Source organism: Mytilus trossulus, chromosome 10 (assembly GCF_036588685.1).
Source record: "Mytilus trossulus isolate FHL-02 chromosome 10, PNRI_Mtr1.1.1.hap1, whole genome shotgun sequence".
NCBI lineage: Eukaryota > Metazoa > Mollusca > Bivalvia > Mytilida > Mytilidae > Mytilus > Mytilus trossulus.
In genome coordinates, this window is record NC_086382.1 from 45,511,444 (window position 1) to 45,533,706 (window position 22,263).

Sequence of the window (22,263 nt, forward strand, 5' to 3'; positions counted from 1 at the left end):
GTTTAAAAAGGCATAATACTTCAGATTAACATTAAGCACTGAAAACACAAACCAAAAGGGTAAGACGCAATCAATCCTGATCAAATCAAATCATTCGAGATTTGAAAAAGACAGTGAAAATCGAAAATGAAGTTAAATTTAGGAGTTGTGTTCCAGCATTTTCCATTACGTCTGTGTTATGAAACGAGTTACTATATGAATATTACTCGTGAAAGGTCAGTGTTTCGTATATATTGAGAGATAAAAGATATATATAAAAATCAAGCCTCTTTATTTTTTGGCTCTCAAGGATTGTCCCTGGCTAATGTTTTCTAATGCTTCATGTTTATTTTTTTAATTGATGAATGGACATTTAGATTTCTTTCTTTTTATAATTTTGTCATTATTTAATTAAGGCCAGTTTTGAATAAGACTCTTGTAGTTTTCTTAAATGTTTTATATCTATTTAACAAAGGTTTCAGTTGCTTATCTACTGTATTTTTCGTTTGAATAAGTGCAATATATCTTATTATCTATGGGATATTGTGTACATCTTTAAGGGCAAATGATTTTAATGACCCATTTCCACTTCTATATTCCAGCTTTTATAGGAACGAAAAATCACGTACTATTATGCTATGTTTTTATAACTTACAAATGTTTTTTTTCAGATTATTCGTTTGCTCAGTGCTAGTGCTTTCAATAACACAGATCAAACATTCATCACAACAAATAAAATATATTTCAGAAAGTCTCAAAATTAACAAAAAATAGTTATAAATCACTCGCTTTAGTTTGCTATATATGGTTTTGCTGTTGGACAGACAGTCTATTTGGATGATATTTTTTTAAAACGTAAATTCATTTCATCTTATTTGCCTGTACCATAAGTATATGCTTTTTTTTTGTATTATTCAACTGACACACTTTATATTAGATAAAGAGCGACAACTTTTGATATTAAAAAGAACAAAATGAAGAGTATAATTGTCCTCGAATTCATGCCTCATGCAAAGTTCTTATTTCAATAAATGTTTTTATGTTCCAAGTCATAATATTTTTTTAGTTTGTTTTAATATCTAGTTGAGTTCATAACACTTAGCTATTTCATAGACAATAAGCCCAAAGATTGGTAGCTACTTGTGAAAGTAATTTAAATTCAAAGTTACTGGGTATATTAAAAATGTATATCTTCCCTTTTTGATGTCTAAATCCACAAAATTAAGGAAATTGGTCATAATTTTCAAATTTTTTTTCAGAGTCTACTCAAAATATTAGCCAATCGTTGATTTTTTATAACTTTATTACAACACAAAACACATAAATAACTTATCATCTTGTAAATCTGTTTTATATTATTTAATTTTCAATGCATAATACTTGATATTTATCATAAATTCCCCCTCCCTCTGTCACTTTGGTTATGTTTTATAGCGTTCAGTAGGCATTTCTAAAGTTTACTTATCACTTTTATTAACATCTAATATTACTTTTTTCGCCCTTTGAGGTGGGATATTAATTCTTACATTTGTCTATTTGACAGTGTCAGTGTAAAGAAATAACTTAAAGCTGACGTTAAACAAGTACTTTATGTTTGATAAGATTGCACAGTGACAACGAAACAGGATTAAAAGTTAAAACGAAAATTAAATGTGCGAAAAAGTAAAATTACAAAAATAACGAAATCAGAGGAAAATTCTAAACAGAAACTCCCGAAGCAAATGGCTAAATCAAAAACTCAAACACCAAACGGATGGATAATAACTGTCATATGCCTGTTACAGGAACAGATATTTCTAATGTAGAAAATGGCGAAATAAACCTGGTTTTATAGCTAGCTAACCATATCACTTGTATGATAGTCGAATTAGATTCCGTTATTTTTACAAAGATGTGTGAACAAAACAAACAGACATAATAGGTACAAATGTCTAAGATATGGATACAGCAGTCAACATTTTGCTATAAACTTTATCACTTTTAGAAACAAACAAATAAGTTAACAAAGAAAGACAAAAAGGCATATAGACAAAGCACGTCAGCAAAAACAAATTGTTTTCAGTAATACAAGGCGAGTAGAAGATACATATAACTGTCAATTAAATTCGACAAAAGAAATTGCCGTGAAGCATAGTTTTAAGTCAACGTTTTTTAAGACAAGTTAATTAGATGTGAACTGACGTTTTGTCCAATATAGTGATTCCTAAACCTTGGTAAAATTGTAACAGTTCACAAGAAAATGAATGACTTATTCTGACGCACAGCCGTTAAACGATCTCGAAATGGCATTTTCCTAAAGGAAAGGTAAAACATAAAGTTCACGTATATTTAAGAGGCCATCTTTTTTTTTATCAAATTTTGAGGTAAATGTTATTAAATAAAAGAAAGACAAACGAAACTCAAAAGTTAAATGACATCGCCATGGACAAAAAAGCAACAAAGCAAAAAGACAAAAAAACAGTATACAAAACACAACATGTGAACATCTTTTGTAAATAGGAAAAATTCCCAGAAAACTTATAACAGGCCATTATAATTAAAAAAATATCGCATAATTGGTAATGTCAACGTAACAATTGTTAGCATATATCGCTTCTGCCTAGATATGCATGGGAAAATATAGGTAAATTTTGTGTTAAATTTACCTATAATCTGGCTTAAATGGTCAGCGTCCTAGTCATTTATTAATGGTATACATTTGTTAGTATGTAACTCCCGGTCATCTAAAAAGCTAAAGACTCGCACCTGGTTACTAAATCTTTTTCTTTAAAAAAAAAAAACGTGTAGTGTTTAACAAAAATGATAATGCCTCTGGTATGAAATAACTTGGGAGGAGCTAAATTCCAGACTTTACTACATAATTATGACTTATAAAAACTTATGAATTCATACTCTAGATTACAGTTCAACTGACGGTTAAGTCTGGTCGCCTCGGGAAAGTATGCCTTAACTGCAAGTGTCAACAAACGGACGATCATTTGTGATGACGTCATATATAATAATGCCTGTTTACATGTACGTATCTTACATAATGTTTAGATAAATTTGAAATGTCACATTTTTATTTTATTGATTTAGCGAAAAAGTACCATAAAAATGTACATTTTGTAAAGGGGACAAGAGAAAAAAAAATATTGACGATTAATATGAAAAAAAAATTATGTATATTAACAAAAATATCAAACTTCAAGGTATACCATTTTGCTTTATTTTATATATATATACAGAAAGTTAGGATTATTAAAAGAGGGGCGAAATTACCAGAGAAACACTGAAACTCATAAATCGAAAATAAACTGAAAACGTAATTGCTAAAAATGAAAAAGGCAAACAGACAAATAATAGTACACAAGAAACAACATAGAACGCTAAAGACTGAATACACGAAATCCACCAAAATCTTGGGGGAGGGGTGATATAGTTTACCCAAGCTTATTGAGGTTAAGTCAAACTCATACTATGAAATTTGTTACAGTTAAAAAAAAAATGAAATCGTTGGCCTAATATTTTTCTAGTTATAACATGAATATCATAGTGTGTACTGTTTTAATGCAAAGAAAGTCAAAATCAATGTACAGAGACACATTTATAGTATATTAATCTTCATGATTCCGAATTTTATTTGAAAAGATTGCGATTATACTTTATTTCCAGTACATTTTTAGTGGAACTCATATCAGAGGATTTTGTTATCATAAGCGTTTTGTTTAAATAGAAAGACTAGAGGACCACAAGTGTCATTTCTGAGATAAAAATATGTTTACTGACGGTTTGATTTTTTAAATTTGACTATTTATTTGAGGACTTTTATATTAGTATACAAGTGTTTCAATACCATAACAAAATTAAACTAACTATAGTGAAATGTTATTGTCTGTAAAACGTTATGACCTCAAATATCATTTATACCCTTACAATCATATAAAGCAATGTTCTGAATTCTTTTGAGAATCTTCTGTGGTCATTTAATGAAAGGAGATCAAAACCTTTTCCCAAATATTCGTTAAAAAACCCCGAATTGTGCCATATTTCAAAACCATCAGAACAGAATGCTTATCGTATATCTAGCGCTTTTGACGCATATAATTTATAAAGAGCTAATTTCATTTTTGTAAGCACAAGGACACATATTTTACATATACATCATAGTTGTTATTTCTATGTTGGCAATAAGTATTGGGTAGGAGTGTTCAAGGTGATGGTTAATGCAAAGAAGCACTTCGAACACCCCCTTATTAATAAATTTAATTTCCATTGTTTTTTTCTGCTTTATAAATAATAAGCTATATACGATTTTCGTTATATATTGAATGTTAACTGATACTTCCTCGGCAATTATCCATTTTTGATGTGCTGACATCAATTAATATATTCATAATCATAAACTGTTCACAAACTGTAAATCATTCGAAGTATTCAGGATAATCTACCCAATTAAAAAAATACTAGTACTTCATCTGTATATGGCAAGAACCTTTACCAAGTTTTTGTCCTCAGTGCTCTTTAACATTGTACTTACTTTTGCCAAAATAACAAAAAAGTTGTGCCAAATACGGCTAAGGTAATCTATTCCTGGGACAAGAAAATCCTTAGTTTTTCGAAAAATTAAAAGTTTTGTTAACAGGAAATTTATAATAGTTATCAAAGGTACCAGGATTATATAATTAAGTACGCCAGATGCGCGTTTCGTCTACATAAGACTCATCAGTGACTTTATAAAAGTGACCACATAATTGATATTTACGTCAACACCGAAGTTCTGACTACTGGGCTGGTGAAACCCTCGGAGACGAAACGTACACCAGCAATGGCATCGACCCAGTGTTGTAAATAGCATATCCTTTTTTTTTTCTTTCTTTTTTTACATCAACGATGTATTCTATAAAATTGATTAATGTTTGTATGTTAGCGGAAAGTAAATAATAAAAGTATTGGTAATTATTTAAGAAATAATTCATGGGGCTTGAATATATCGTGATTTTACCACAGGTTGGCCCTTTATGACGAATATTTTACCCTGGGCAATAGCGATTCTAATAGGACAAATTAGATCGAAGCGCTCTAGGTGGAGGCTGATATTTGCCATTCCCATAAATAAACGCACTATTAAATTGGCGTAAAAGAACGGAACATACTAAATAAATGACATGCTTAAACTATTTCCAATACTTATTTAGATAGTTTTGAATGAATTTAATGACAATTTACAAATTGGCTTATATCATATTTTAGCAACGTTTGTTTACGTTTCCTTGTTGTGATGATTTTCGATTTCACAAGCGTGTATTTTTCCGTAAAATGCTTATTTATAATCTTACGCCATCGTCCTATGACCTATTGCCCTTTTAGATCAATAGAGTTCATAACTTATTTCTAGTAAGGTACATATGGTGCGAAGGATTTAGTTTTATATGAAGTTTTTTTAAAACTTTTTCCTTTACGTTTTTATGCCATAAAATTGTCCGTTTCTCTTGATTTATGAGTAACCGTTTGGTATAATCTGCCTTTCATAGTTACTTCTATGGATTGTTTTCGTATATTCATTGAGAATACATCGCTGTTTCTGATGTCTCTATTTTTTTTTGCAATATTTTAATTTATACAAAATAAGGAAAACAAAACTTTTGAAAATTTATTATGGGTTTTTCAATTTGAATTTTATACATTCCTTTGGTTTAATTAAAACGCATTATTTTGATTATCAAATATCAACAAACAGCTACGCTGTACATAGTGTATTTACCATAGCAGTTTCCATGTTATTTTTAGATAGTTTATACTTCGTACAATGAGTTATGCCTCTTTGTGCATGCGGGTACGCACTGAAACCCGGACCGGACCGGACTCCGGACCCGGACTTGGGTATGAAACCCGGACCCGGACCCGGACTGGTCGCCGGACCCGGACTTAATGCCGGACCCGGACTGTGTTTTTTTTACCACTTTCAGAAATATTTTTTTAAGATTTATGCTGTCATATAATAAGTAATAGTATAGTTTAAAACAATCCACATTCCGAGCGCAAAATTGACCAAAAAGATTAAAAGTAAGGAAGAGATAAAATAATTCTCTTGTCGTTATTGTTTTATGGAAATTAATAAAATCTTTTTATTATCAATGAAAGCAAATTAAATTTGTATTCAAAGGAAGAGTGAAGCGCAACAGTTTGAAACATTCGAGGATTATATTTCTTTGTTTGTTTTCTTCTTCTATACATAAAGGGAAAAATAGAATTCCTTCTTTTCTAAATAATGCGCCCGTGTATTTATATTTCTCTAAGAAACTGTATAAATAAATTTTTTGAGTTATTACGACTTTTTTGTCTTATGACTCAATGTTTTACTTCTATAAATGATATATGACGGTTATTTTCTCCCTCTTCATAAACATTTATCGAAATTTACGAATTTAGCCTTAACTTGTGCTTTACATGCAATTGGACAAGAAATTAGATCTTTCTTGTTTTGGCAGTCTTAATTAATCACTTTTAATATTAGTTCACTTTCATGAGAACATTAATTAAGCGTTGTTATGTCACTGTGTAATGAAAGTCTCGTGTTTTATTGGGTGTTTGACATTTACGCCGATTTTTAAAAGTTTCGATCTTTCATTTGCGCCGATTGTGCACAGGTAAATTGCAGGTGAATATCACTTTCTATTCATCAATATAAACCTCTTTCGTTAGCGAGTTGTACATATCAGAATTGTCAACTAGTATCATAAGAATTCCTATGATCTATTATTGTTCCTCCGAATGTTTATGATATCTTATTGTTCTTCCAAATTCTTATAATATCTTATTGTTCCTCATAATTCTTATGACTTTTTATTGTTCCTCCGAATTCTTATGACTTGATTTTTCCTCTGAATTCTTATGACCTCTTGCTGTTCCTCAGAAGCCTTGTGACTTTTTATTGTTCATCCGAGTTATTATAATCTCTAAGACTTATCGTTCCTACGAATTTGTATGTCTTTTAATTGTTCCTCTTAATTCTTATGATCTTTTACTGTTCCTCATATTGTATTATTGGCAAAGTTTTACACAGACTCGCTTTAGGATATTGAAAGAAAACGAAAAAAGAAGACACAACCAGGAATTACTTACAAGATACGTTAAGGCTGTTGGTAATTCAGTGTTTAAATAACCAAAATATAAACCATGATGGATTGCTTTTTACCTTTAGTTGTTGGCCATGTACTAGCTGTGATCAGTAACTGCGAGCATTCTCATATTTGTAGTTGGTGTCGTTATGTTGTGTGGCTGTATAAGTATTAGTACCAACCCAAGTATACTCTGTTTTTGTAAATCTATTTGTATCCATCTGATGAGTTAATATTTTTTTCAACTGATTTTAATAGTTTGTTCTTATTTTACAGCACTGTCCCAAGTTAAGGGGGGAGGGGGGTTGTCGCCTTCAAACGAGTTAAAACTGGCAACATTAAGTATGTGCCTGTCCCAAGTCAGGAGCCTGCAATTTAGTGGTTGTCGTTTGTTGATGTGTAATACATTTGTAAATCTTTCATTATAGCGATTTCTTTTCCTTTTGTCATTATTAGGGCCTTCTATAGCTGACTTTCCGGTATGTAATTTGCTCAGTTTTGAAGGTCGTACTGTGACCTATAGTTGTATATGTCTGTGTCATTTTGGTCTTATTTGTCAGCTCTCATTTGCAATCACATCACATCACATCATTCTTATTTTTATATCAACATCTCAAATAACGCTTCACTGATCAATAACATAGTATTCTAATTACTCCATTTTTTTCTACAGTAAAATAAAAAAATAAGATATACTTGCTTATTTCGGATTGTCATCACAAAGTCTATAAAAATAATTAAACAATCAGATGTGAAAAGGTGTCAAAGACTACACTATCAATCATAATCAAGCATGTATAGAAGTTAGATTTAAAGGGGCATTAGCTACGAGATATAATGAAATAATAAATAATGTTCAATATAGTGAAATAATTTTATTTGAGCATCCATTGTCAAAATGAACTAAGATACCTCGCTTAAGAATTATTCACTCGTAATCTCCGTATCAGTAGTATTCCTTTGGTAAGAAATACAGAAATAATCTTGTGTTATATACAATGAGTGGCATATTACAAATGCCGTATCCATTAACCGGGACATTTTTTACCCCAAGATGGTACTCTGAATAAAATATTATGCAGCTCCTGATTGGATGATACAAAGTTGCAATTGCTCCAATAAAATTTAAGTAACGATCGATCATCCATGTAATACACAATGTTGAACAGGTGAGTCCGGACTGTGACCTGACATAACCCCGGACTAGTTTGAAGTTTACTATACCTGCGTGTATTGCATTACGACGACTAACTGTATGTACACTGTTTATTGTCGTAAAGTATATTGACGGGACCTTTGATCAAACATGTAATACAGAAAACAATTATAAGATATTTATCCGACATTTAACGAAACAATTACATGTACTAGCAGAGTCCGGATGGTCACCTGAAGTAACCCCGGACTAGGTGTATTCGCAAACTATAGACATCGATAGAGATATAAAACTTCACAAATTATTTGATGAAACGAACTTTATCATTTTTATTCATTCATTTTTTTGCTTACTGGATTATCGTCTGAAACATTAATAAAAGACGTTCACCCGAGAATCAACAAAAAAATACTAGGCGAGTCCGGACCGTGACCTTAAATAACCCCGGACTGAGAGTATACGGATTGTATATAAATATACCAAATTATTTGCTAAATTGAAAGATTTTTTTTTCCCGTTTTGCTTTTGGCTTTTCCTTTATTCATTTTTCTATTTCTTAAATTATTCGATAGTCATCGGAAAAATCTATAAACGTCATTTAAGCAGCGATCACCCATGTAATACACAATGTTGAACAGGTGAGTCCGGACTGTGACCTGACATAACCCCGGACTAGTTTGAAGTTTACTATACCTGCGTGTATTGCATTACGACGACTAACTGTATGTACACTGTTTATTGTCGTAAAGTATATTGACGGGACCTTTGATCAAACATGTAATACAGAAAACAATTATAAGATATTTATCCGACATTTAACGAAACAATTACATGTACTAGCAGAGTCCGGATGGTCACCTGAAGTAACCCCGGACTAGGTGTATTCGCAAACTATAGACATCGATAGAGATATAAAACTTCACAAATTATTTGATGAAACGAACTTTATCATTTTTATTCATTCATTTTTTTGCTTACTGGATTATCGTCTGAAACATTAATAAAAGACGTTCACCCGAGAATCAACAAAAAAATACTAGGCGAGTCCGGACCGTGACCTTAAATAACCCCGGACTGAGAGTATACGGATTGTATATAAATATACCAAATTATTTGCTAAATTGAAAGATTTTTTTTTCCCGTTTTGCTTTTGGCTTTTCCTTTATTCATTTTTCTATTTCTTAAATTATTCGATAGTCATCGGAAAAATCTATAAACGTCATTTAAGCAGCGATCACCCATGTAATACACAATGTTGAACAGGTGAGTCCGGACTGTGACCTGACATAACCCCGGACTAGTTTGAAGTTTACTATACCTGCGTGTATTGCATTACGACGACTAACTGTATGTACACTGTTTATTGTCGTAAAGTATATTGACGGGACCTTTGATCAAACATGTAATACAGAAAACAATTATAAGATATTTATCCGACATTTAACGAAACAATTACATGTACTAGCAGAGTCCGGATGGTCACCTGAAGTAACCCCGGACTAGGTGTATTCGCAAACTATAGACATCGATAGAGATATAAAACTTCACAAATTATTTGATGAAACGAACTTTATCATTTTTATTCATTCATTTTTTTGCTTACTGGATTATCGTCTGAAACATTAATAAAAGACGTTCACCCGAGAATCAACAAAAAAATACTAGGCGAGTCCGGACCGTGACCTTAAATAACCCCGGACTGAGAGTATACGGATTGTATATAAATATACCAAATTATTTGCTAAATTGAAAGATTTTTTTTTCCCGTTTTGCTTTTGGCTTTTCCTTTATTCATTTTTCTATTTCTTAAATTATTCGATAGTCATCGGAAAAATCTATAAACGTCATTTAAGCAGCGATCACCCATGTAATACACAATGTTGAACAGGTGAGTCCGGACTGTGACCTGACATAACCCCGGACTAGTTTGAAGTTTACTATACCTGCGTGTATTGCATTACGACGACTAACTGTATGTACACTGTTTATTGTCGTAAAGTATATTGACGGGACCTTTGATCAAACATGTAATACAGAAAACAATTATAAGATATTTATCCGACATTTAACGAAACAATTACATGTACTAGCAGAGTCCGGATGGTCACCTGAAGTAACCCCGGACTAGGTGTATTCGCAAACTATAGACATCGATAGAGATATAAAACTTCACAAATTATTTGATGAAACGAACTTTATCATTTTTATTCATTCATTTTTTTGCTTACTGGATTATCGTCTGAAACATTAATAAAAGACGTTCACCCGAGAATCAACAAAAAAATACTAGGCGAGTCCGGACCGTGACCTTAAATAACCCCGGACTGAGAGTATACGGATTGTATATAAATATACCAAATTATTTGCTAAATTGAAAGATTTTTTTTTCCCGTTTTGCTTTTGGCTTTTCCTTTATTCATTTTTCTATTTCTTAAATTATTCGATAGTCATCGGAAAAATCTATAAACGTCATTTAAGCAGCGATCACCCATGTAATACACAATGTTGAACAGGTGAGTCCGGACTGTGACCTGACATAACCCCGGACTAGTTTGAAGTTTACTATACCTGCGTGTATTGCATTACGACGACTAACTGTATGTACACTGTTTATTGTCGTAAAGTATATTGACGGGACCTTTGATCAAACATGTAATACAGAAAACAATTATAAGATATTTATCCGACATTTAACGAAACAATTACATGTACTAGCAGAGTCCGGATGGTCACCTGAAGTAACCCCGGACTAGGTGTATTCGCAAACTATAGACATCGATAGAGATATAAAACTTCACAAATTATTTGATGAAACGAACTTTATCATTTTTATTCATTCATTTTTTTGCTTACTGGATTATCGTCTGAAACATTAATAAAAGACGTTCACCCGAGAATCAACAAAAAAATACTAGGCGAGTCCGGACCGTGACCTTAAATAACCCCGGACTGAGAGTATACGGATTGTATATAAATATACCAAATTATTTGCTAAATTGAAAGATTTTTTTTTCCCGTTTTGCTTTTGGCTTTTCCTTTATTCATTTTTCTATTTCTTAAATTATTCGATAGTCATCGGAAAAATCTATAAACGTCATTTAAGCAGCGATCACCCATGTAATACACAATGTTGAACAGGTGAGTCCGGACTGTGACCTGACATAACCCCGGACTAGTTTGAAGTTTACTATACCTGCGTGTATTGCATTACGACGACTAACTGTATGTACACTGTTTATTGTCGTAAAGTATATTGACGGGACCTTTGATCAAACATGTAATACAGAAAACAATTATAAGATATTTATCCGACATTTAACGAAACAATTACATGTACTAGCAGAGTCCGGATGGTCACCTGAAGTAACCCCGGACTAGGTGTATTCGCAAACTATAGACATCGATAGAGATATAAAACTTCACAAATTATTTGATGAAACGAACTTTATCATTTTTATTCATTCATTTTTTTGCTTACTGGATTATCGTCTGAAACATTAATAAAAGACGTTCACCCGAGAATCAACAAAAAAATACTAGGCGAGTCCGGACCGTGACCTTAAATAACCCCGGACTGAGAGTATACGGATTGTATATAAATATACCAAATTATTTGCTAAATTGAAAGATTTTTTTTTCCCGTTTTGCTTTTGGCTTTTCCTTTATTCATTTTTCTATTTCTTAAATTATTCGATAGTCATCGGAAAAATCTATAAACGTCATTTAAGCAGCGATCACCCATGTAATACACAATGTTGAACAGGTGAGTCCGGACTGTGACCTGACATAACCCCGGACTAGTTTGAAGTTTACTATACCTGCGTGTATTGCATTACGACGACTAACTGTATGTACACTGTTTATTGTCGTAAAGTATATTGACGGGACCTTTGATCAAACATGTAATACAGAAAACAATTATAAGATATTTATCCGACATTTAACGAAACAATTACATGTACTAGCAGAGTCCGGATGGTCACCTGAAGTAACCCCGGACTAGGTGTATTCGCAAACTATAGACATCGATAGAGATATAAAACTTCACAAATTATTTGATGAAACGAACTTTATCATTTTTATTCATTCATTTTTTTGCTTACTGGATTATCGTCTGAAACATTAATAAAAGACGTTCACCCGAGAATCAACAAAAAAATACTAGGCGAGTCCGGACCGTGACCTTAAATAACCCCGGACTGAGAGTATACGGATTGTATATAAATATACCAAATTATTTGCTAAATTGAAAGATTTTTTTTTCCCGTTTTGCTTTTGGCTTTTCCTTTATTCATTTTTCTATTTCTTAAATTATTCGATAGTCATCGGAAAAATCTATAAACGTCATTTAAGCAGCGATCACCCATGTAATACACAATGTTGAACAGGTGAGTCCGGACTGTGACCTGACATAACCCCGGACTAGTTTGAAGTTTACTATACCTGCGTGTATTGCATTACGACGACTAACTGTATGTACACTGTTTATTGTCGTAAAGTATATTGACGGGACCTTTGATCAAACATGTAATACAGAAAACAATTATAAGATATTTATCCGACATTTAACGAAACAATTACATGTACTAGCAGAGTCCGGATGGTCACCTGAAGTAACCCCGGACTAGGTGTATTCGCAAACTATAGACATCGATAGAGATATAAAACTTCACAAATTATTTGATGAAACGAACTTTATCATTTTTATTCATTCATTTTTTTGCTTACTGGATTATCGTCTGAAACATTAATAAAAGACGTTCACCCGAGAATCAACAAAAAAATACTAGGCGAGTCCGGACCGTGACCTTAAATAACCCCGGACTGAGAGTATACGGATTGTATATAAATATACCAAATTATTTGCTAAATTGAAAGATTTTTTTTTCCCGTTTTGCTTTTGGCTTTTCCTTTATTCATTTTTCTATTTCTTAAATTATTCGATAGTCATCGGAAAAATCTATAAACGTCATTTAAGCAGCGATCACCCATGTAATACACAATGTTGAACAGGTGAGTCCGGACTGTGACCTGACATAACCCCGGACTAGTTTGAAGTTTACTATACCTGCGTGTATTGCATTACGACGACTAACTGTATGTACACTGTTTATTGTCGTAAAGTATATTGACGGGACCTTTGATCAAACATGTAATACAGAAAACAATTATAAGATATTTATCCGACATTTAACGAAACAATTACATGTACTAGCAGAGTCCGGATGGTCACCTGAAGTAACCCCGGACTAGGTGTATTCGCAAACTATAGACATCGATAGAGATATAAAACTTCACAAATTATTTGATGAAACGAACTTTATCATTTTTATTCATTCATTTTTTTGCTTACTGGATTATCGTCTGAAACATTAATAAAAGACGTTCACCCGAGAATCAACAAAAAAATACTAGGCGAGTCCGGACCGTGACCTTAAATAACCCCGGACTGAGAGTATACGGATTGTATATAAATATACCAAATTATTTGCTAAATTGAAAGATTTTTTTTTCCCGTTTTGCTTTTGGCTTTTCCTTTATTCATTTTTCTATTTCTTAAATTATTCGATAGTCATCGGAAAAATCTATAAACGTCATTTAAGCAGCGATCACCCATGTAATACACAATGTTGAACAGGTGAGTCCGGACTGTGACCTGACATAACCCCGGACTAGTTTGAAGTTTACTATACCTGCGTGTATTGCATTACGACGACTAACTGTATGTACACTGTTTATTGTCGTAAAGTATATTGACGGGACCTTTGATCAAACATGTAATACAGAAAACAATTATAAGATATTTATCCGACATTTAACGAAACAATTACATGTACTAGCAGAGTCCGGATGGTCACCTGAAGTAACCCCGGACTAGGTGTATTCGCAAACTATAGACATCGATAGAGATATAAAACTTCACAAATTATTTGATGAAACGAACTTTATCATTTTTATTCATTCATTTTTTTGCTTACTGGATTATCGTCTGAAACATTAATAAAAGACGTTCACCCGAGAATCAACAAAAAAATACTAGGCGAGTCCGGACCGTGACCTTAAATAACCCCGGACTGAGAGTATACGGATTGTATATAAATATACCAAATTATTTGCTAAATTGAAAGATTTTTTTTTCCCGTTTTGCTTTTGGCTTTTCCTTTATTCATTTTTCTATTTCTTAAATTATTCGATAGTCATCGGAAAAATCTATAAACGTCATTTAAGCAGCGATCACCCATGTAATACACAATGTTGAACAGGTGAGTCCGGACTGTGACCTGACATAACCCCGGACTAGTTTGAAGTTTACTATACCTGCGTGTATTGCATTACGACGACTAACTGTATGTACACTGTTTATTGTCGTAAAGTATATTGACGGGACCTTTGATCAAACATGTAATACAGAAAACAATTATAAGATATTTATCCGACATTTAACGAAACAATTACATGTACTAGCAGAGTCCGGATGGTCACCTGAAGTAACCCCGGACTAGGTGTATTCGCAAACTATAGACATCGATAGAGATATAAAACTTCACAAATTATTTGATGAAACGAACTTTATCATTTTTATTCATTCATTTTTTTGCTTACTGGATTATCGTCTGAAACATTAATAAAAGACGTTCACCCGAGAATCAACAAAAAAATACTAGGCGAGTCCGGACCGTGACCTTAAATAACCCCGGACTGAGAGTATACGGATTGTATATAAATATACCAAATTATTTGCTAAATTGAAAGATTTTTTTTTCCCGTTTTGCTTTTGGCTTTTCCTTTATTCATTTTTCTATTTCTTAAATTATTCGATAGTCATCGGAAAAATCTATAAACGTCATTTAAGCAGCGATCACCCATGTAATACACAATGTTGAACAGGTGAGTCCGGACTGTGACCTGACATAACCCCGGACTAGTTTGAAGTTTACTATACCTGCGTGTATTGCATTACGACGACTAACTGTATGTACACTGTTTATTGTCGTAAAGTATATTGACGGGACCTTTGATCAAACATGTAATACAGAAAACAATTATAAGATATTTATCCGACATTTAACGAAACAATTACATGTACTAGCAGAGTCCGGATGGTCACCTGAAGTAACCCCGGACTAGGTGTATTCGCAAACTATAGACATCGATAGAGATATAAAACTTCACAAATTATTTGATGAAACGAACTTTATCATTTTTATTCATTCATTTTTTTGCTTACTGGATTATCGTCTGAAACATTAATAAAAGACGTTCACCCGAGAATCAACAAAAAAATACTAGGCGAGTCCGGACCGTGACCTTAAATAACCCCGGACTGAGAGTATACGGATTGTATATAAATATACCAAATTATTTGCTAAATTGAAAGATTTTTTTTTCCCGTTTTGCTTTTGGCTTTTCCTTTATTCATTTTTCTATTTCTTAAATTATTCGATAGTCATCGGAAAAATCTATAAACGTCATTTAAGCAGCGATCACCCATGTAATACACAATGTTGAACAGGTGAGTCCGGACTGTGACCTGACATAACCCCGGACTAGTTTGAAGTTTACTATACCTGCGTGTATTGCATTACGACGACTAACTGTATGTACACTGTTTATTGTCGTAAAGTATATTGACGGGACCTTTGATCAAACATGTAATACAGAAAACAATTATAAGATATTTATCCGACATTTAACGAAACAATTACATGTACTAGCAGAGTCCGGATGGTCACCTGAAGTAACCCCGGACTAGGTGTATTCGCAAACTATAGACATCGATAGAGATATAAAACTTCACAAATTATTTGATGAAACGAACTTTATCATTTTTATTCATTCATTTTTTTGCTTACTGGATTATCGTCTGAAACATTAATAAAAGACGTTCACCCGAGAATCAACAAAAAAATACTAGGCGAGTCCGGACCGTGACCTTAAATAACCCCGGACTGAGAGTATACGGATTGTATATAAATATACCAAATTATTTGCTAAATTGAAAGATTTTTTTTTCCCGTTTTGCTTTTGGCTTTTCCTTTATTCATTTTTCTATTTCTTAAATTATTCGATAGTCATCGGAAAAATCTATAAACGTCATTTAAGCAGCGATCACCCATGTAATACACAATGTTGAACAGGTGAGTCCGGACTGTGACCTGACATAACCCCGGACTAGTTTGAAGTTTACTATACCTGCGTGTATTGCATTACGACGACTAACTGTATGTACACTGTTTATTGTCGTAAAGTATATTGACGGGACCTTTGATCAAACATGTAATACAGAAAACAATTATAAGATATTTATCCGACATTTAACGAAACAATTACATGTACTAGCAGAGTCCGGATGGTCACCTGAAGTAACCCCGGACTAGGTGTATTCGCAAACTATAGACATCGATAGAGATATAAAACTTCACAAATTATTTGATGAAACGAACTTTATCATTTTTATTCATTCATTTTTTTGCTTACTGGATTATCGTCTGAAACATTAATAAAAGACGTTCACCCGAGAATCAACAAAAAAATACTAGGCGAGTCCGGACCGTGACCTTAAATAACCCCGGACTGAGAGTATACGGATTGTATATAAATATACCAAATTATTTGCTAAATTGAAAGATTTTTTTTTCCCGTTTTGCTTTTGGCTTTTCCTTTATTCATTTTTCTATTTCTTAAATTATTCGATAGTCATCGGAAAAATCTATAAACGTCATTTAAGCAGCGATCACCCATGTAATACACAATGTTGAACAGGTGAGTCCGGACTGTGACCTGACATAACCCCGGACTAGTTTGAAGTTTACTATACCTGCGTGTATTGCATTACGACGACTAACTGTATGTACACTGTTTATTGTCGTAAAGTATATTGACGGGACCTTTGATCAAACATGTAATACAGAAAACAATTATAAGATATTTATCCGACATTTAACGAAACAATTACATGTACTAGCAGAGTCCGGATGGTCACCTGAAGTAACCCCGGACTAGGTGTATTCGCAAACTATAGACATCGATAGAGATATAAAACTTCACAAATTATTTGATGAAACGAACTTTATCATTTTTATTCATTCATTTTTTTGCTTACTGGATTATCGTCTGAAACATTAATAAAAGACGTTCACCCGAGAATCAACAAAAAAATACTAGGCGAGTCCGGACCGTGACCTTAAATAACCCCGGACTGAGAGTATACGGATTGTATATAAATATACCAAATTATTTGCTAAATTGAAAGATTTTTTTTTCCCGTTTTGCTTTTGGCTTTTCCTTTATTCATTTTTCTATTTCTTAAATTATTCGATAGTCATCGGAAAAATCTATAAACGTCATTTAAGCAGCGATCACCCATGTAATACACAATGTTGAACAGGTGAGTCCGGACTGTGACCTGACATAACCCCGGACTAGTTTGAAGTTTACTATACCTGCGTGTATTGCATTACGACGACTAACTGTATGTACACTGTTTATTGTCGTAAAGTATATTGACGGGACCTTTGATCAAACATGAAATACAGAAAACAATTATAAGATATTTATCCGACATTTAACGAAACAATTACATGTACTAGCAGAGTCCGGATGGTCACCTGAAGTAACCCCGGACTAGGTGTATTCGCAAACTATAGACATCGATAGAGATATAAAACTTCACAAATTATTTGATGAAACGAACTTTATCATTTTTATTCATTCATTTTTTTGCTTACTGGATTATCGTCTGAAACATTAATAAAAGACGTTCACCCGAGAATCAACAAAAAAATACTAGGCGAGTCCGGACCGTGACCTTAAATAACCCCGGACTGAGAGTATACGGATTGTATATAAATATACCAAATTATTTGCTAAATTGAAAGATTTTTTTTTCCCGTTTTGCTTTTGGCTTTTCCTTTATTCATTTTTCTATTTCTTAAATTATTCGATAGTCATCGGAAAAATCTATAAACGTCATTTAAGCAGCGATCACCCATGTAATACACAATGTTGAACAGGTGAGTCCGGACTGTGACCTGACATAACCCCGGACTAGTTTGAAGTTTACTATACCTGCGTGTATTGCATTACGACGACTAACTGTATGTACACTGTTTATTGTCGTAAAGTATATTGACGGGACCTTTGATCAAACATGAAATACAGAAAACAATTATAAGATATTTATCCGACATTTAACGAAACAATTACATGTACTAGCAGAGTCCGGATGGTCACCTGAAGTAACCCCGGACTAGGTGTATTCGCAAACTATAGACATCGATAGAGATATAAAACTTCACAAATTATTTGATGAAACGAACTTTATCATTTTTATTCATTCATTTTTTTGCTTACTGGATTATCGTCTGAAACATTAATAAAAGACGTTCACCCGAGAATCAACAAAAAAATACTAGGCGAGTCCGGACCGTGACCTTAAATAACCCCGGACTGAGAGTATACGGATTGTATATAAATATACCAAATTATTTGCTAAATTGAAAGATTTTTTTTTCCCGTTTTGCTTTTGGCTTTTCCTTTATTCATTTTTCTATTTCTTAAATTATTCGATAGTCATCGGAAAAATCTATAAACGTCATTTAAGCAGCGATCACCCATGTAATACACAATGTTGAACAGGTGAGTCCGGACTGTGACCTGACATAACCCCGGACTAGTTTGAAGTTTACTATACCTGCGTGTATTGCATTACGACGACTAACTGTATGTACACTGTTTATTGTCGTAAAGTATATTGACGGGACCTTTGATCAAACATGTAATACAGAAAACAATTATAAGATATTTATCCGACATTTAACGAAACAATTACATGTACTAGCAGAGTCCGGATGGTCACCTGAAGTAACCCCGGACTAGGTGTATTCGCAAACTATAGACATCGATAGAGATATAAAACTTCACAAATTATTTGATGAAACGAACTTTATCATTTTTATTCATTCATTTTTTTGCTTACTGGATTATCGTCTGAAACATTAATAAAAGACGTTCACCCGAGAATCAACAAAAAAATACTAGGCGAGTCCGGACCGTGACCTTAAATAACCCCGGACTGAGAGTATACGGATTGTATATAAATATACCAAATTATTTGCTAAATTGAAAGATTTTTTTTTCCCGTTTTGCTTTTGGCTTTTCCTTTATTCATTTTTCTATTTCTTAAATTATTCGATAGTCATCGGAAAAATCTATAAACGTCATTTAAGCAGCGATCACCCATGTAATACACAATGTTGAACAGGTGAGTCCGGACTGTGACCTGACATAACCCCGGACTAGTTTGAAGTTTACTATACCTGCGTGTATTGCATTACGACGACTAACTGTATGTACACTGTTTATTGTCGTTAAGTTTGTTGACTGGACATTTTATTACACATGTAATACGTCGGAAATTCCATTAGAAGTTATAGCTTATAATACACAGATATACCATTTGAAATTATACCACATCTTTCTTTTTGGTTAGTGTTTATTGGCCTAGACGTTTTTTTGTTGTTTTGTGAATAGCTCCCAACATTCAACATTCAAATTCCTTAATCAAGTTAAAATATCCCGATCAAGCTGCATGTGATAACACATATTTTGTTGTATTGTTCAAATACGTAAATATATATTTTTTTTGAATTGATGGAAAATAATAAATTAAGTAAATTTCACTATGCTTATCCTTCAAGAGCATACAGCCACCTTTCGGTATATATAAATATTTTTTTATTTTGTACGAGGATTATTTACATTTTAGTAATTTCTTTACATTTGCACTGTACCTTTATTTTGTCTTGTATACTTATTGTACGAGTTTTGTCTCTGATATAAACACCTGAAACAGGTTCCTTGATATAATCGTAATTGGCAAAATTAGTGATTTTGAGTTCATTTTCATTTCAAATACCATAGATGAATATTTTAGGACAGACAAGGAACAACAAATGAAATGCATATGCGATGTTTTTGATAAAACTCGGTCGATCGTGTATGAATGCTCCAAGTGATTGTACAGTATATTTGCAAGCGATTGTACTGTCAATTAAAATATCTGACATAGAGAGAAAAGGAATATATTTGGAATTCTCCTTGAACAATGGCTTTGAAACTTTCAGACAGGTGAAACTATATATCAGAAAAGGTACACGTGAAAATTCTGGTAGAAACGATTGGTTTTTCGATGTTTATTTGACAGTTTTGATCGCTGATGTGAGACAGCTTTAATCGTTCTACTCGGATCTCCACCATTCTAAGAAACACGTTTTTTTATTATTTAATTGGTTCATAGTTACATAGAAAATTATTAAGCTATCAAAATTTGAAGCAGAAACGTCATAAAGTAATATTAGAGATCATCAAAGTTTCCATCAAGCAACTTGTAATTTTCAAAATGTCGGATCCATGCTTGACAGTCTCCAGAATGACAAAAATATTAGAAAACCGTACAGTTCTGTTCCCACACTGTGTATACACAATTCTTAATAATATTACCACAAAACACAGATCAAGTTTAATTTTTTTAAGTGTCATTTAAACTACTCTAAAGTAAAATTCCTTTACAAATGGAAAAAAATGCTGAAATTTTCGTTTCCGTTCTCTAACACACACGAAGGTTTGACTTTACCAAATGTTATAATGAAACTTATACACAACAAAGAGATCAAGTTCGAATGTTGGTAATGTCAATGAAACCTTTCTGGAGTTGTTATACTACGTAAAAAATAAAAAAATAAAATGATATATGATCTGCAAGCGGGTACATGGGACACATTCCCCATTTACTCTGAAACATATTATCTTCATACTGCTGCTGAGTTTCACAATTTAATATATGTAGTAGTTTGACGCTTGCCTATTTTGTAAACGGAACCTACAAATATTGAAGGATGGGATCCATAAACAGTTCAACGTTTTTATTGAAAAATGCCTCTACTCCATTTATAGTTGTACATCTTGCGGTAAGGATACCCTTGAAAAACATTAACTGGCACAAAAGGACTCCTGCCAACTATAGTCGTTTTTAAAATATTTTTTTCCTACGTTTATGAAACAAATAAATGTCTGAGAATATAAATAAGATTATTGCTTAAATCATTTCATAGTTTAAAGTCAAACTAGCGTTGTTCCGTGTAAAAACAGTTTTCAAAATATCATTTTGGTCATAACACAATTTACATTTGTTTATAATTCGGTCCTTCCCTAATTTACCAGCATGACTAATGGTATTATTGCCAGAGTTATTGTGAGGTGACATGACTAGGTATTCTTGCCATTTCCTATCGGACTTTTATACACTTATTACACAATTACGTAATGCAGGTTCATGCATCGCGTCACTTATGCCCATATAAACTACTGTCACGGTATGTATCAGGTCTGGTTATACAGGTCTGATTCATTTTCATAATTATTATAGATGTAATGCATCTTGTATATTTCTGCCAAAATAAACTTCCTTCTGGATAGTTTCAGAAACCTAATAATTGTATTATATGTCTCTGATAGATGAACAAAAAAAAAGGAAAAAATAATTTTAAGAAAATCCACTTTCTCCCTATAATTTATAAAAAAAATATTTCTATGGCAAAATTTGATGATCTCATAATTAATATAATGTGTTACAGTTCTCCAAAAATTATCTTCCTTCCACTTAATAAAAAAAGAAAAGGTATTTATAAGAAAATTCACAATTTTTACCCAGTCCGGGTCCGGCATTCAGTCCGGGTCCGGCGTTCAGTCCGGGTCCGGGTCCGGGTTTCATACCCAAGTCCGGGTCCGGAGTCCGGTCCGGTCCGGGTTTCAGTGCGTACCGTGCATGCGTACATTTTTTCTTCAAAATCGATGGGCTCCATTCTTTTAAAGTAATTTCTAAGGATAAAGGAAGTATTTGATTTTTATTTTGGCAAATTATAGACTATGAGACTTGATATTGCCAGGACCGTCGGCAATGTGCTTGCGCACGTTAGGCAAAATCAAACTAATTAAATCATGACCACAAAAATGGTAGTATCCGACGAC